The sequence below is a fragment of the Populus euphratica genome, unplaced genomic scaffold, assembly GCF_000495115.2.
Source record: "Populus euphratica unplaced genomic scaffold, PopEup_1.0 scaffold417.1, whole genome shotgun sequence".
Taxonomy (NCBI): Eukaryota; Viridiplantae; Streptophyta; class Magnoliopsida; order Malpighiales; family Salicaceae; genus Populus; species Populus euphratica.
In genome coordinates, this window is record NW_011500312.1 from 50,770 (window position 1) to 69,178 (window position 18,409).

The 18,409-nt window shown below is 31.8% G+C and overlaps 1 long non-coding RNA gene across 1 annotated transcript in view; it reads right to left on the reverse strand.

Annotated features, from left to right (window-relative positions):
* The window catches only part of LOC105113509 (uncharacterized), a 26,934-nt gene extending 15,274 nt beyond the window's left edge, over positions 1-11,660 (reverse strand). The window contains exons 1-2 of the long non-coding RNA XR_839980.1: positions 11,650-11,660; positions 9,301-9,311 (exon numbers count right to left, since the gene is read on the reverse strand). This is a non-coding gene — a long non-coding RNA (uncharacterized LOC105113509). The remainder of the gene's footprint in view (positions 1-9,300; positions 9,312-11,649) is intronic.
* Between the last annotated feature and the right edge of the window lie 6,749 nt (positions 11,661-18,409).

An 18,409-nucleotide genomic window follows, 5' to 3' on the forward strand; every position in this document is an offset into this window, starting at 1 on the left:
TAGTATGCCTTTGTCTTTGTCTCTGATGATTATCATACCAAGTATTTGTTTAGCAGCTCACAGATCCTTCATTTTAAACTGTTTTGACAACTGTTGCTCTAGCCTGTCAATCTCTTCCATGCTGGATCCTGCAATCAACATATCATCCATATACAACAGTAGAATGATATAGGTGTTGTCAAAATATTTGACATAGCAACAATGATCAGCCTGACATTTTGTGTATCCCGAACTACACATGAAGTTGTCAAACTTCTTGTACCACTGTCTTGGAGCTTGCTTCAAACCATATACTCTGTAAACCCACTTGTTTTGCAGGGCCTTCTTTCCTTCAGGCAGTTTGGTTAACTCCCAAGTCTTGTTCTTCAGCAATGACTCCATCTCGTCCTTCATGGCTAACTCCCACTTGCTCGAGTTTCCATCTTGTAAGGATTCTTCATAATTTAATGGTTCACCACCATCGGTCAGCAAGATATAATTCAGTAGAAGTGTGAACCGTTGTGGAGGCTTTATAGTCCTTGAAGACCTGCGAACAGCTGGTTCACTTGGCTCTGCACTATCTTGTGTAGAAGTGGTGGGTACTGAAGTGCTTGAACTATCTTGTGTGGACTCTTGAGTGGTAACATCAGGAAGCCCTTCTAATTGTATGAATTCAGATTTCTGTGGACTCGTATCTGAATCAGTTATCTCTAGTTCTGTACTTGATTTGTCTTTGTACAAAACTTTCTCGTTGAAGATCACGTTCCTGCTTCTGATAATCTTCCTGTTTTGATCATCCCAGAACCGAAATCCAAATTCTTCATCTCCATAGCCAATAAAGAAACATTTCTTTGATTTGGCATCCAGCTTGTTGCGAGCATCAGAGTCTACATGCACATAGGAAACACACCCAAAGACTTTTAGGTGAGCAAGCTGTACTTCTTTTCCTCTCCAGACTTCCTCGGGCAGTCTGAACTCCAAAGGTACTGATGGTCCACGGTTGATCAAGTAAACTGCAGTATGAACTGCATCAGCCCAGAATGTTTGAGGTAGCCCAGAATGCAACCTCATGCTTCTAGCTCGTTCATTGATGGTCCGGTTCATCCGTTCAGCAATACCATTCTGTTGTGGTGTGCCTGGAACTGTCTTTTCCATTCTGATACCGTTGACAGCGCAATACTCCTTGAAACCTCCATCAATTTATTCTCTTTCATTGTCAGATCGTAAGCATTTTAACTTCAAACCTGATTCAGTCTCAACCATAGCCTTCCATTTCTTGAATGTGTCAAACACATTATATTTATTTTTCAGAAAGTAGACCCACACCTTCCTACTAAACTCATCAATAAAAATCACATAGTACCGAGAACATTACAAGTCACATAGTATCGAGAACCGCCAAGAGATGCTACTGGAGCTGGTCCCCATAAATCTGTGTGCACCAGTTCTAGTTTTCTTGGTCTTAAGGTCTTGCCAACCTTTAAGAAACTGAGCTTCTTCTGTTTTCCGAGAACACAGCTTTCACAAATGTCTAGATCAATATTTTTTAACTTTGGCAGCTTTCCCTTTGACTGAAGTATCTTCATCCCCTTTTGACTCATATGGCCGAGTCTACAATGTCATAACTGTGCCTGATTTTCTACTTCAGTAGAGGCAATTATATCTACTGATCTTGTGGTCATATATAGGGTGCTGATTTTCTTTCCATGAGCCAAAACCATTGCTCCTTTTGATGCCTTCCACATTACTCTAGAAAAAAGGATTGAATGACCACTATCATCAAGTTGTCCGACCGAGATCAGCTTCTAGTTGTCCGACCGAGATCAACTTCTTCTTTAGTTTAGGAACATGCCTTACATTTTGCAAGTTCCATATAGATCCATTCATTGTCTTGATTTGCACATCTCCTATACCCACAATATCCAATGGTTGTCCATCGGCCAGATAAACTACACCGTGATCTCCAGTAATATAGTTTTGCATCATTTCATGGTGTGGTGTATAGTGAAATGAAGCACCAGAATCAAGAACTCAATCATCAATAGGACTATGTACAGTAAGAATCAAAGCATCTTGTACCTCATCTGTAGTGGTGTTGGCAAAATCAGCTTCAGGTTTTTTCAGTTTTGTGCAACTCCTCATGAAATGACTAGCTTTGCCACAATCCCAATATTCAACCTGTTTTCTGGGTTCAAACTTGCTTTTACTTCTGTACCTAGATTTTGATCTGCCTTTAGATAAGCCTCTGTCTTGTCTCCTTCCTCGAGTGTTGATGTTGAGAGCTAAACCTGGACTTGAGCTTTCACCCAAGTCTTTCCTTCGTACTTCTTCAACTAAAATCAGGTCTTGGATGTCATCATATTTCAATTTGGATTTTCTGGCTGAGTTGCTTACGACTATTCTCATACCTTCCCAACTGCTTGGAAGTGAAGCTAGCAAAATAAGTGCACGGATCTCATCATCAAACTCAATCTCAACAGATGATAATTGATTTGTGATGGTGTTGAAATTATTAAGATGTTGTGCAACAGAGGTGCTTTCTGTCATCTTCAGGTTGAACAGCTTCTTCATCAAGTGCACTTTGTTATTTGCTAAGGGCTTCTCATACATCCCATACAAGGCTTCCATCAATCTTGTAGTGAATTTCTCTTTTGTAACATTATGAGCAACTCTTCTTGACAATGATAGCCGGATAATGCCCAAGACTTGTCTATCAAGTATTTGCCAATCTTCTTCTGACATGTTTTCTGGCTTGCTCCCCAACAGAGGAAGATGAAGTTTCTTTTCATATAGATAGTCTTCAATTTGCATTTTTCAATATCCAAAATCTGTTCTATTAAATTTTTCAATTCCCACAACCTTTATTTCATTTGCCATTTTTAATATTTCTCAGATTTGAATCTACAAAATCTGACCTTACAGATATGTCCGGAATGACCAAAAATGTTAGAAACGACACTAAGATCACCCAAATCGAACTTCGGATGGCTCAGATTTAAACAATCAAACTTTTGGATCACTAGACGCTGCAGATAAAGCCACGTGTCAGGAGGAATAGTCGTTGCATCACACCGGATCAAAACCTAGAATGCTGACGTGTTCGCCACGTAAGATATACGGGCCCCACAATTATGGCAGGTGGATTTCTTGCTGACATGGCAGGTGACGTGGCTGATGACTGTGCAGAACTGCGTGCGTGGCTGCTGACGTGTCGGGTCAACCCAGTTCAGTTTGTAGAAAAAAGGGCGAGGAAGACGCGTGGAGAGTGTGAGGCGCGTTGGTGCGCGTGGGCAGTGTAGGTGGCGGCGCGTGCAGGCACATGCGGGCATGCAGGACGTCGGTTTTTTGCCAGGTTTTCACCAGTGGATTCCTCTCATCTTCCTCTTCACGATGGTATGTTCAAAAACACATTTTGAGAACTTTGATTTTTGAGTTTGGATCAAACACCCTCTTTTTCAAGAACAAGCTCTGATACCAGTTGTTAGTATAAAAACAAATTTAATAAAAAAAATTAATATTTTTTGTTTTAAAATATCTTAAAACATAACTTTATTGCATAATGCGTCCCATTTTATCTTTTATTTCTTTGAATGGTTAAAAACAAATTAACCGCAATTATTTATTAACTTAATCTTTTGATAATTTGTTAATCCATAAAGATGTAACGTGTGTTAGGCCATTCAAGCATTCAAACACACATTAATTTATGTGGTTCAGCAACTTGCCTACTCCACGGAGCTACTGGTTTGTATTAATCAAGCTTAGAAACAATACAAACAACAAAACAAAGAGGAGGAGAAAAAACTTCTCTACTCAACTCAACTCTCATTTTAGCTCTGTGTTTCTCTCTATTTCGTGTGATGCTCAGCTATCAATGGCACCCTCTATTTATAGCTGATATGAGAGAAAATCTTCTTCCTTTGTCAATTATGGTGGGCACCATTTTTCTTTGTTTAGGCACCTACCATTGACTCTTGCATTGCAATCACATGGCTGCCAACTACTATTTGTGTCTATACATAACAACATGCATGGCATGTTATCATCATTCTGTTTGTTTTGTTTTCACAGTAGATGGTATAAATTTTTTTTATTATATCTATTTATATAAAATTAAAAATACTTTTATCTTGTGATTCTTTAACATGAAGCAATTTTGATGGAATTTTTTTATTAAAATACATATACAATATGATGATAGTAAAAAAAATCCAATAGTTTGTGAATAGTCGAGTTGAATACTCTGTAGTATGTTGATTTTCAACTATTTTTTTAAGTTATTATTTCTATGAATTTGATTAATATATTTTTTCTTTCCAGGATATATATAAAAGATGGTTGAAGGAGAGATATGAAGATAATTCTTTAACCTATTCGAATCTCGATCCGAATTTATTGTTGGATATAAGATCGCCTGGTGAACTCGATAGAAATCAAGTTTATGGACTCTCTAATATTACGATTGAGAACTTGTAGGCAAACCTTAATGTTTTGCCTGTTAAATGCTCATAATTAGTTCTAAGCACTCAAACTCCATAATTCATGGTGAAGTTATACCAATTAGTACATGATTGGACAACCCATCTAAATGAAAAATATGAAAGACTCACTATTAATTATGAAGAACTTCATTGAATGATAATAAAGATGAGATCACAAATAGGTGGTCCATTTGCACCCTATAATTGGCCCCACAATCCTAGCAACGACCAGAATTCTCCTCCTCCTCTAATGCAACGTTTATTTTAGATTTATTGTATTTGAACATACAAATATTTAAATGTATAATAAATATTTTATTTTTATATTATTTCAATTTATTTGAAGTATTTTTCTACTTTTGTTCAATATATATTTTTTAAAATATTTTTAATAAGGTACAGAGGGTATTATTGGAACCTAGTCCATCAATATATTCAAGAGAGTTGAAAAATAATTACTGCAAATATTATTGCTCTTATTTATTTGCTGATGAAATTACATATAACAATTTACTGATAGATATACTAACAAACAAATTTAAAATACTGATGGAATTACATATGGTGGTTTACCGATGGACATACTAATGAAAGATTAAAATACCGAAGGACTTACATACATTTTTTATATTGATGATATGTTTAATTTATTTATAAATAAATATCTTGTACACAATATTAATGGGGGATAAATATCACTTACACAATGTTAATATTGATGAAAATATAATAAGCTTTAAAAGATTTTTATGTACCTATGGATATAGAGGGATGATCATTCTTAAATGAAATAAGACATATGGGAAAGTGAGTCAGATATAAGAAAAAGTATCTAAGCCTATTTTTTTAGATAGATATGAAATTAAATTTTAAGAAAAAAATTTTATTAAAAGGGGAGAATGTAAACCCCCTATAAAAAAAAGAATAAATAAATAACACATAAAAGAATAATAATAATGAATGTGGAGTTTGTCATCATGTACAAAGATTAATGAATGTGGAGTTTGTCATCATGGATGAAGACTCATGAATGTAAGGTCTATCATCGTGAACAAATACTAGTAATTAAAACAAATCTATTATGGATGTGGATCGATAAATATTAATTGTTGTTTGAATTTATGAAAACATACTAATCCATATGTACTTTTCATAAATGACAAAAACTAGAGGAAATATTATAGTTAAAACAATGAAATAAAATAATAAGGTTTGGATGAGTATGTAAGTGAAGAAATATAGAAATATATGATGAAGAAATATGGAAATATATGTAAAGATTCTATATAGGATGCAAATGCAGAAATCCTGCATAGATCTTCTGCTATTGAGAGATCCTCTACTAGAATTCTTCCTTCTATTTACTTTATGATTTTCATAATTCTTCATACAAATCATGTGTCTGTATGTGTAGTAAGAATCAATGACCTGTAATATATGTAATGCATATTTAAAGGAAAGAACAATATATAAAAATGCAAGTTCAGCTTTTTCTATATGGTATCAGAGCCTTCTACCTCTATGACATCTTCTTTCTTAGTTCAAATAATGTTCGTTGCTTTTTCTCTTGAGATTTCACTTGTAAAATCACATTTACCTGATATGTCCATCAAACTAGCTTTAAACAATTATCTTTTGTGGAAAGCACAGGTTATTCCTGTCTTACATAGCCATGGTCTTCTTGGATACGTGAAGGATGAAGTTCCCTGCCCGGTGTCAACTATCATTAGTGAGAACAATGAGTTGCAAACAAATCTAGTTGCAGCAGTGTGGCTGCACACTAATCAATTGATCCTTGGATGGATCAATAATTCCCTATTTGATTGACCTCTTTTTCAAGTCATCAATAGTAAATCTTCACATGATGCATAGTAAGTGTTAAAGACTTTTTATGGTACTCACACTCGAGATCACATCCAACAAATCAAAGGTGAACTATAGTCCCTGACCAAAGGTACCTCTTCATTGGAAGATTATTTACATAAAGAAAAATCTTTGGCCTTGTCTCTTTGTGGTGCAGGAAAACCAATGGATGATGATGAATTCATCATTTGTATTCTTTAAGGATTAGGATTTGAATTTGATCCTATAGTAGCAGCATTAAATGCTAGAGATTTCTCTCTATGTCTTGAAAGAGTTATTGGCAAACTCTGCAACTTTGAAATTCAAATTCAAGGAGCAAGAACAACTGCTCCCTCTATGGCTTTTTATACAAATTGTAGCCGCATAAACTCAAAGTCATAGATAAACTCCAGCACTCAAGGCTGTAATAATCGCAATTTCACTTGAAAAAATTCCACCAGCAGTACTTCATCATTACGAGCTAAAAAGACTCGTTTTCCTCACTAAAATGGAAGCTTTACTAGAACTCGTCAGAAACAAACCTCACATAATGATAATCATGGATGTGGTGGCATCACTTGTTTTCAATGTGGGGGACCTAATCATAAAATAGGTAGATGTTTTGTGTCTAATGAAGAAGCTAATTAGTATAAAGTCTTTACTGCTATCAAAATTGGATATGGTATTCTACACTGGGCCAAACTAGTATGTGACATGTAACACAAATAAAGTTCAAGGTATTATCTCTTATCTTGAAAATAATTCTATTATGGTTGACAATGGTCAGGACTTACCTATCACCAGTACTGGGCACATCATTCTTCTCACACTAATCTCAAGCTAACATGCTTGTGGTTTCTACAATTAAGAAGAAACTATAATATGTGTCTCAATTAACAAGAGATAATAACTGTTATTTTCTGTTTTATCTATAAAGATTTGTTTTTAAAGACATGAAGATGAAGCAGGTAATTCTTAAAAGTCTCATGAAGGATAGGTTATCGTATCAACCTGCAGTAATTCTCCACATCTCCAGTCAGTTTTTTAGCAAATAAAGTGTTTAGCAACTTGTGGCATGCATGACTTGGTTATCCTCAAGCCGCATTCTTACAAAGTTATGTTTACCATCTATGAATAAACAAAATGCTTTCTATGAAGGTTGTGTTTTGAGAAAATCAACAAAGTTACCATTTGAATCTAAAAGTCATATGCTACCTTTATACTACCTTTTTTATCTGTATACACTTCATTTAGATGTTTGGAGCCCTGCATATGTTTATTTTTATGATGGCCATTGGTTTTATTTAATTATTGTTGATGAGTATTCCGGACATATATGGTTCTTTTCTATGAATTGAAAATACGATGTAGCAACAATATTTCCTTCATTCCTTAAGCAAATGAAAACACAGTTTGATATTCATATTAAAATAATTCAAAGTAACGGGGGTGGTGAGTTTGTTAATCAAAGTCTATAAAATCTTTTCAAAATTAATGATATCATTCTTAAATTTTCATGTTCAAAAATACCAAAATAAAATGGATTGGCTGAATGACGTTATTGATATATTGTAGAAACACAACCTTCATAATTTTCATAATTCTTCACACAAATCAAGTGTGTATATATATATATATATATATATATAGTAAGAATCAATGACCTGTAATATATGCAATGCCATTTAAGGGAAGAACAATACATAGAAATGCAAGGTCAGCTTTTCCTATAGTAAGAAACAAATAACGTGACCATTGTGTATTGAAAGAAAGAAAAAGGATTAAATTGAGAATATCATATAACATGCCTGGTAAATATTATCATGAATTGTTGAATTGTTTAAGATGAGCCTAATAATTTTTCTATGAATAAATATTATCATGAACTTATTATTATATTTTATATGTTTTATAGGTTCCCACACTGCAAGACACGAATAGTCATAGAATTTAGAGTTTCTAGTTCGTTAGATATATTATTAATTGTATGCATTTTTCTTTTATGTAAAGAATTGAAGAAATTACTTAAAATGCTTGTAACTAACCACTTGTATTTAATCTTTTGTTTCATTTAGATTAGTTTCTTGAAGTTATCTTCTGCGCTACATTTTATATTTATAAAATGTTTAAATTTTAGGGAACAAGATGACACCTAGAAAAAAGATATAATTATTTAGAGTTATAATATAATGATGTGATGTTGTATTGAGATATAATTATTAAGATTGAAAAATAATTAAATAAACTGGAGCATGCTTGAGGCTGTCATGTGTTGGGTTTTATTTGTAGGAAATAAACTATTGAATAAATATTAAAATTTAAGAGGAAACTCTACCATAACTTTAATAGAATAAAAAACAATTACAAATAATACAATCATGGAATAAATGAATATGGGAAATGAATCATGCATATATATATATATATATATATATATATATATTCTAAATTATCATTAATTGTAATTATAATGTTAATTCCAAACTAGATTATCAATCGCCAATTGGAAAGCAATTGTAAATTTGGAAATTAATTTTAGTTCTAATCAAACAATTTCCATGCTAGAGGCTATTCCCTAGCATGACTGAGCATGTAACAGTAATTACAAATTTTGCCTGACCTGGATCTCAATACGGCTCAGCCCTGAGCCGAGGGTATTTAGCCGACATACGGCCGGGAATTCACTGCCCTCCAAAAAGGTTAAAAATACATGGCAAATTTGACTGGCCAGCGACTATTTTTAATCTAAGAGAGAATCATCTGCACGTGTCCAGCCTGCAGTGATGCAATTTTGGTGCGTAGCTCCCGTCCAAGGACAGCATTTATGACACATGTCAATTACCCAATAGGGACAGTCAGCTTGAAAGAAAAGTCAGCAGTCTTCTTCGAGGATGCATCGAAGGCGGCCATGGTTGATTTACAAGCAAGAAGTTTCTAGTTAGCCATCCTTGTAGCCATGGAGTCTCTCTTACGCAGCGTGTATGACCCGAAAAACCACTAGTCTTTTGTCTCTTTCATCCCCAAAGTTCAGACTGGAAATTAATCTTTTAACTGTAAAGTTCCGAAAGAGAATTAAATTCTAATCTCTGTGTTAATTGTTAAGGTTCTAGAACTTACAATTATTAAATAAATAAATAAAGACCTGCTTTGTTTTGTTTTCAAACTCTAGAAAGTGAAGCTCTTGAGGCCTAGGGATAACAAGAAACCCTTCTATTTAAATTCTAAAACACCCATCAAAATTGCCCTAGTTTATCATTTTTTTTAACAAATTCCAACGCTAGCTGGTCATCTTTTTTAAAAACATAGTAAGAAATTGCCCTAGTTTTGGCACTTGCCCTAGTTTTGGCACCTTATATATCTTATATGTCCATAAAAGCTATTAATACATGCCAACAACACTAATCCCGTATATGACTATACTTTCAATTCTCGATTTTAGGTGGTATCGTAGTCATCACGGTGAAGTCATCGAATCGAGAGGAAGACATTTCAACATTTTCTGGAGCTAATTTGCAGTTGGTACCATTTCCCCAACAGGAGTATAACATCAATAATTTTCCCTGAAAAATCAAAGTCGAAACAAGAAACAACCTACCCATTGTTTACTTCTTGCTAGCGACAATGACCCACAATGATGGGGGAAAATGGTATTTTGCAAGAAAAAAGCTGGCCTAAAGACATCCACAGAATACTTGCAACTTGTTATCTGCAAATAATTATCAAAAACAAAATCATTCCACTAAGTCTTTGTTCATAAGTAAAGAATGTTCAGACTAAGCTTTGAAAGGTCATAGCTCATAACAAAAAGCTAAAAGCAGAGAAAATAAATAGGCAACAAAAAAATTCGTTTGTATAAATCCCGTGTAAATCATTCAAGTAGAGATTACAGTCTTCATCGTAAAAGAAAAACACAAACAAAGACGTGGATAAAAATACAACGTCGATGTACCGTGTAGATTGCGGGGAAAAGAAGAGAATCAAGTTTTGTCAACATACAGTGAAGTCACTATTACAAAATTAATAAATAAAAATAAAAATATTAATAAAAATTTTTAATTGGTATATTGCTATGATGTTTACTGAAAAAAAAGTTTATTCATGTATCCAAATATAAACACTGATAGAAAGATTTTTCCAGTACATATTAAAGGAATTATAGTGAAAAAATAAAAAATAAAATAAAAGGTCAAATAGTATGATGATGTGTAACTTTTATAGACGACACAACCAACAAATTAACCTGATAGGAAAATGCATTTGTAAATATGCCGATGAAAAAATTCTCTCGATATATACCAAGAGAATTACAAAGGGTATTATAGTGAGATTAAAAAAAAATCATACGGTGACTGACATGATTAAAAGATTAATGTCTTTTTCTAAGTGTAGGAGTGTCGAAATAATAAATAACCCGGCAAGACCAGGGTCGAACCACAGGAGGGTTAATTGTACAAATTATAAACAATAATTATAAACAATAATTATAAACAACAACAATAACAACTATAGCAGCAGCACCAACAACAACAACAACAACAACAACAACAATAGTAATAATAGTAATAATAAAGAAAAAGAAGGAGAAGAAGATAATGATGATGATGAGAACTTCGAGATGGAATATTAATGAAAGGATTAAACAATGATAATAACAAATTTAGAGGTTCCACTAATGGTATGTCAAACAAGTATAGTATAAACTCTTATTATTCAATTAAAAACCACATACAAAGCAGGTTCCAATCAGATTATAGATTGTTAACATGATTACATTAGTCATCTTATTCGATTAATGCTAATACTTATAAATCTCGTTAAGCATTCATGATTATAACTTATGTTAATAACAAATCAAGTTCCTTTCATAGCTCAGGTGTCGGTTATACCATACAGTAAGAACTATAAAAGTGTCAAGCATTTGTTGTACCAAGTGTTATACAACATAAATCAAGATTAGTCATTTAACAAGCAAAGCATTAAAGAGTGAACAAGATAACAAATACAAAACATGTTAGTATCAAGCATTAAAGTCCATATTGAGTTTACATTATACTTATTCTTACACCATTAATGTAACCTTTTCACCTTGACATAATAAACTTAGCTAAACATAATGAAAGACAGAAAAATAAATAAACCAAATAAGAATATAAAGAAGATAAGAGTTAACTAAGTAAAGGAAAGGAAAGGAAAGGAAAGGAAAGGCATAAACTTGATATTAATAAAAGCAAAGCATAAACATTACAAAAAAATACAAAGAGAGAAAGCAAAAGCATGATCTCGATATAGAGATCAAGATGTCTAAATGCATGGCAAATACCTCCTTTTATAGGCCAAAATTGAAAACTATTGATTTGATGACTAATTGATGAGTGAGTGACCAACTCTTGACTTGGTAACAATTATTATCTTCTTTTGTCTCCTCAAAACATCATTGATAACATCAAAACTAGAGCCCCTTGAAAACATGAAAGTTGTAGGAAATTGTCTCAACTTTCTTATGAAAAAATTCAGGTCATTTGGACTTCTAGAACTCCAAATATGGGTCAAACACTGAACAGTGCTCGGGTCGAAAGACAGATTCGGACTTTGTTGTTGCTACAATTTGGATTTGAAAATGGCCTTTTTAAGTTTTGGGCTCCATGTGAAAGTTGTAGGCCTATGTCTTACCTTTTCATCCATATAAAGTAGACCTAAATCTGAGATCTATAGCTCCAGATATGACCCAAAGACTAAATAGTGTTCCGGTTTGGATTGCACCGACATCTCTTTTCTAAGTTTGGCCATGTTTTTGTCCTTTCAATTTCAGTTTTTAAATTCATCAATCAAACCTTTCATTTATGTGATAGGCCTGCATATAAAATGAACATTTATCATAAATTAAAGGTATCTTATATTATTAGATATATTATTATAAAACATGCTTTAGTTAAGGAGTTATTGATACTTCAAGTGCAAAATGATGATATAAAACCTTGATAAAAATACACTTTTAAGTACTAATCAGTGACGTGTTATTTAAGTAAGCAAATCTACCATCCTTTTATATATATATATATATACATATATATATATTTCAACTCAATTTTAAAATGTTAAAACATTTTTGGCATACTTTTGTAATATATGTATTTTGTTTAAGTGTTTAATTATTTTATAGTTTCTTCTCATAAAAATTTGTTGCTTAAATTAATGATTTATACATGTTAGGGTTTGTTTTAGATTTTATAAAATTCTATTTATTTGTAAATTGATGACATTTTGTTGGATTTTTAACTTAGGTGTTTTATAATGATATAAATAATGGCTAATATATCAAGTTGTTTTAGATTTTATAAAATTATATTTATTTGTAAATTAATGAAACTAATGTTGGATTTTTAACTTAGGTGTTTTGTAATGAAATAAATAATGGCTAATATATCAGGTTCGTTTTATATTTTATCAATTTTATTGCCAAGTTGAAATTTTTAATAAATGTGTAGAAATTTGAATTTATGTAGATAACTGATAATTAGTTTAGAGTATTATTAAAATAGATGGAATAGATTTGAGCTAAATTAATATTTTTGCAAATCTATTTCGTTAATGTAGTTAATTAATACATGTTATCATCGTTATTTTATATAAGTTTGATATAAATAATGGATGATTATTCATGAATATATATAGATTCACCCTAAAAGTTACAAAGGATGAATTATTATAATGGAGTTCAATATTTTATTAATTATGCACTTTTTAATCTAAGAAATGTTAGTGGAGTGGGTATTAGATGTCCATGCAAAAAGCGTAAAAATAAAAATTTTCTGAATCTAAATATTGTAACAATGCATCTTCTATGAAAAAATATTCAAAAAGAAATAAATGTATTTGTATGCACATAAAGAACCATATATTCCTCACGATATCATGGTAGAAAGGATGGTTGGGTCAACTCCTAGTTCTAGCAACGTATATGGAGTTGTAGATGAAAATAGTAATTCATATAAAAATATGGTTATGGATGTGATGAGAATGAATCAGGGTCATGCTAGTCAATTTTCAATCATAAATAAAAAACCTAAATGTAGACATGGTCAGGTTTTTTTTATCTTTTGAAAGATTTTTATGATTCATTATGGGATGGTAATACAAATCACAATAAATTATCGGTTGTTACATAGGTGTTCACCATCAAGTCAAATTATGAGTTGAGTAAGATCGGTTATAACAAAATTATCGAATGGACGAGAAGCATTTTTACTAGAAAGGAACACATAGAAAAAGAATTTTTATGATGCTAAGTCCATGATGAAACCCCTAGGTTTAGGATAGAAAATTGATATATGTCCAAACTTTTACATAGTATACTACCTTTAAAATACAGAGTTGCTTGATTGCAGAACATGTAGGCATTCTTATTATAAACCTATGACTAATAAAGGAAGGACACTTTTTGCACACAAAAAACTTAAATACTTTTTCATCACACCTAGATTGCAAAGGTTATTCATGTCACCAAAGACTACTGAGCACATAACATGGCACAAATCACATGATGTTATGGATGGAGTGATGGTGCACTCTTTTAATAATAAAGCTTGGAAAGACTTTAACAATATGCATATTAACTTTTCAATGAAGATGAGGAACATGCATCTTCAGTTATATACATACAAATTCAATCCATTCGGATCATTTGACACTCACGGTTTACAACTTGCCATCAAAGATGTGTATGAAGTCAAAATTCATTGTTTTATCTACAATCAAACTTAATCCAATATAGGAACTGTTTACTTCTCAATGCACTGATAATTAATATTCTTTTGATTATTCACTTTTGTTTTCCCAACGACATCACCGACAAAATGAGAAGTTATCGATAATATTTGGAGGGGGCTTTCTGAAACTTTTCATGAAAGTTAATGAAAAGTTAAAAATACTCATTTGACCTTACTAACGAAATGAAAAGTCATTGATAATTCCATCAATTAAACTAAATTAAAATATTAGAATCAGAATAGACAGGGCTTCATCTTCTTCTTTCTTCTTCTCTCATAGAGTCGTTCCTCTCTCTTTATCTTCTCTTCTCTCTCTTCTTCTTAGCCAAAATCAAGCAATCTCTTTTCTTCTCATCCTCAAGTATGTTGCCTTTCTTAATTTTTTTTTCTTTTTTTTGGTTTATTAACAATCTCTTTTCTTTTCTTTTCTTTTTGTTTTTTTAATTATCAGTTGTAATTAAGCACACCATTAAGGTAAGAATTTTTCATCCCTTTTTTCTATTTTTTTTGCATTATTTTTTTGTCATTATTTTTGTTCAATTTTGTGTTCTTAATAATTTTATGAATTAATAAATGTATTGAATTTTAGTTTTTATTGAAATAATTTTTGCATTATTTAGTTGAGTTTTAGTTTTTTTTTCAAATTTGTTGTTCAATTTCAATTAAATGTGTAGGATTAATTTTAATTATTATTTTGTATTTAATCCATTTAGAATAATTTTTTTCTCAATTTAGGATTAAAAATATTATCACTTAGAAATAACTATGTTAAATTTTAGTTGTTGCAATAATTTTTGCATTATTTTGTTGAATTTTAGTTTTTTTTTTCAATTTTGCTGTTCAATTTCAATTAAATATGTAGGATTACTTTTAATTATTATTTTCAAATTTTGTAAACTTGGGATTTAAAATATTATCATGTACAAAATGAAAAGTTTTTACGAAATTGAATTATGCTACATTGTTAGGAGAAATTGAATAAAATCAACAGGTTTATAGCATATATATTTTGTTTTTGCAATTAAAATTTGTTTTGGTAGTCTCCTGTATAGAGAATAGGTTATTGATTTTTAAAGAAATATAGGAATCGTTTAATTTTTTTGTATATACTAATTTGTGTAGATGCCTAGGTGAAAGTCTATTGCACATTGCTAGGACATGATCGCTACTAGTTTTTCTAGGAGCAATTCTTACGACAACGAGTCATTAGGTGCCGACCAAGAGCAGACACTTAAGGCACATGCATTGACTCGCAATACGAGCTTGTCAAGTGTGATGTCGCAACATCGAGTAGGGTCCCTTCATAGCTAGATCTATTTCCTGGCAAGTACGAGGACTAATAGAAGGATGACCTTTCAATGTAAGTTTTTTTGTTTTTATCATGGCATGTTTAATAATTTTTGAAAAAGTAATTTTATTTAACAAATATAATTTCAGGTTTACAAATATTGAAACTGTAAGAATAATAACATCGGCCTTTAAATTGCTTATGGAAATTCTATTGTTTCAATAGAGCTATCATAACCCATTTTTTTATTATTCCCCAATTTATTTTTTTCTCTCTCTCTTAAAAAAATACAAAAAAATTAAAAATAAAATAACATAAATATAATAGTTTGAAGAGGATGCTAGAGTGCTCAGAAAATAATTAAAAATTGGTTGAGAAGGTTCAATAATACAAAGATTAAAATTTTACAATATTTTGTTGACTGATGAGAGCCTCGTTGACAAAGAAAATTCAATTTAAGAAAGAAAAATTAGATATTTATAGACTCAATTAAATTTTATTAAAGGTTTAATTGAATTTATGAAGGTTTGATTGCAAGAAAAAAAATGATTTTGATGTCAATTTGGGCTTTAATTGGAAGACATTAAAGTTCTAGGGTCAAATTATAATTTTTTAGAGTTAATTTGGTCAAATCAAGGGCTTAATTACATAAATATTGAAGTTTGATGGCCAATTAACGACTTAAATGAAGAAATTCAAAATCAATGACCAAAATGAAAAAAAAATACATAAATAAAGGAGCTGTAATTAAACCGAATCAGGGGCTAAATTGAAGATATTAAAAATTTATTGCTTAATTAAGGGTTAAATTGCATAAATTCAAGATCAAGAACTAAACTGAAAAAAGCAACCAACTTTAGGGTTGTTGTTTGATTTTTGACAAGGATGCAATTGCATTGATTTTATAATCAAAATTGCAATTTAGAACTTGATTGAACAAATTGAAAATTGATTAGACTTTGATATAAGTTTTTGCTGCCTTTTTCTTTTAAATAAAATGACGTGTTCTGTCCAAAATGGCGTTGTTTCATCCACTATTCAAAAAACAAAAAAAAGCCCGAAATGGTACTGTTTTTAACGACACTGTAGACTTTCTTCTACCTCTGGACATGCAGAGAAACAGGGGAAGGGAGTTGGGTTCCCCTGTATTTTCACCACCTTTTCTTCCTCTTTTTAGCATCAAAAAGACGCTGATCAAGAACCCCTACTTGCCCAAAACTTTCCACATGTTGGAAGGGTGGTGGAGGGGTGGCAGCACAGTGGCCACCCCAGTCTCTTTCTCCTTTTGTTTTTGCCTATAAAAATAGAAGAGGAGAGAGCACAAAAGGAGAAGGGGAAAAGGAGCATAAAAAAAGAGAGAGAGTAGAGAAGAAAGAGGGAAGACCAAAAGAAAAGAAGAAGAAGAAGCAGAGGAGAGAATGAAAAATAGAGGAGAGAGAGAGAAGAAAGAGAAAAACAAAGTCGTTGCCACTACCGCAAACCACCAACGCCGCCACTAGCACCGCTGCTTGTCACCTCCAGCAACTCCACCAATAAAAGCAGCCATCGTAAGTCAGCCCTTCTCTCCTTTTTTTTTCTCCTACTTTGTCCTTGTTACACCTCCACTGTTCACGTAGCATGTGAATAGTGGAGGGCACTGTTCACCACATAATTGAGCCGAGTTTGGCCCAGCCCATACATTTGGGCCTGGTTTGGCCCACTTTAAAAAAAATAAAAGAGAAAATATTTTTCAATACTTGTGATTTCTCCACGTTTTGATTTATGTATTTCTTTTTGTTTAATATCGGTTTGTATTTTATGTTATAAAAATACAAATTATGTATTAAAATACCCGATTTGCTTCAAAACTTCATTAAAAAAAATATTTTTGTGCATACGGCCAAGTGTCTGAAAGTTAAAAAAATTATATTATGTTTTTCATACACCAGAAAAACAATATTTTAGCATGCATTTTGGCTTTAATAACCAGTTTATTAAAATCAAGAGAACATTGGCCAAAATAACAAAAACAAAAAAAAAATTATTTTGTTTACCTTTTAGTATCTGAGGTATGATCACACGTAATGTGTATTTCGGATATTAACTTCTTTTTTTCATAATGACATAGAATAGTTAGGTTTTATTCATTTAAAATAAAAATCTCCTTATTAAGGGGTGTTTTTCTAAAACCTTAGATAGATCAATAATTAGAAAACAAAATAAGATCATAGGTTTTTTATCAGATAATAAAATAATACAGCTTACCTTCGGTAGGAAGTATTTAGAGTGCTAATACCCTCCCTTTACGCAACCAGTCTCCTTACCCCGATCTCCAAGATCAATTAGGGTTCTTAGTGACCAAAATATTAGGTGGCGACTCCCATTTCATTTTACTAATAAGAGACAAGAATTTCTTATCTCTCTATATTTGTAAGATAGACCATTACATTTTTTCCTTGAGGATGAATGATCACCGCGATGCCCTACCATGTACGACAGGAGCTAGGTTTCCAAACATCCTAAAGAAAAACCGCAGGTCGATGCATAGTTTTCAAGGTTCAAGGTTAGTATTAACTTAAATATTTTTTTCTATTAATATGGTTAATATATTGAAATTACTAAAAAATTTCTTTTATAAATTTTCAAGGGTTAATTTGAATGGGTGGGAGTTGATAATAATGTTACGAGGAGGGTTTAGAAGAATCTTGTACCATATAGGTTGCGTGATTTTATTTTTTATACTAATAGATAATTAATTTGTACCATATAGGTTGCGTGATTTTTGATACGAAACGCAAAAGAAAACAAAAATATATGTGAAAGAAAGAAAGCTTCTAAGTTGGAATGACATGATGGTTTGGAAGGATTTTAGAACGTCGCACATCTTAGATATTGTATAGGTGGAATGCATTAAGCATGTACATATTTCACGTGACGGTGACAATTCAATGTGGAAAATCAAATCTTTTTGTTCATGGTTCAATTACCACGCACATTAGTAACTCTGTTCTGTTCATTTCGCATGCAAAGTGAATGGTAGGATTTTTTTATTACATCTATTTTTTTATTAGTTT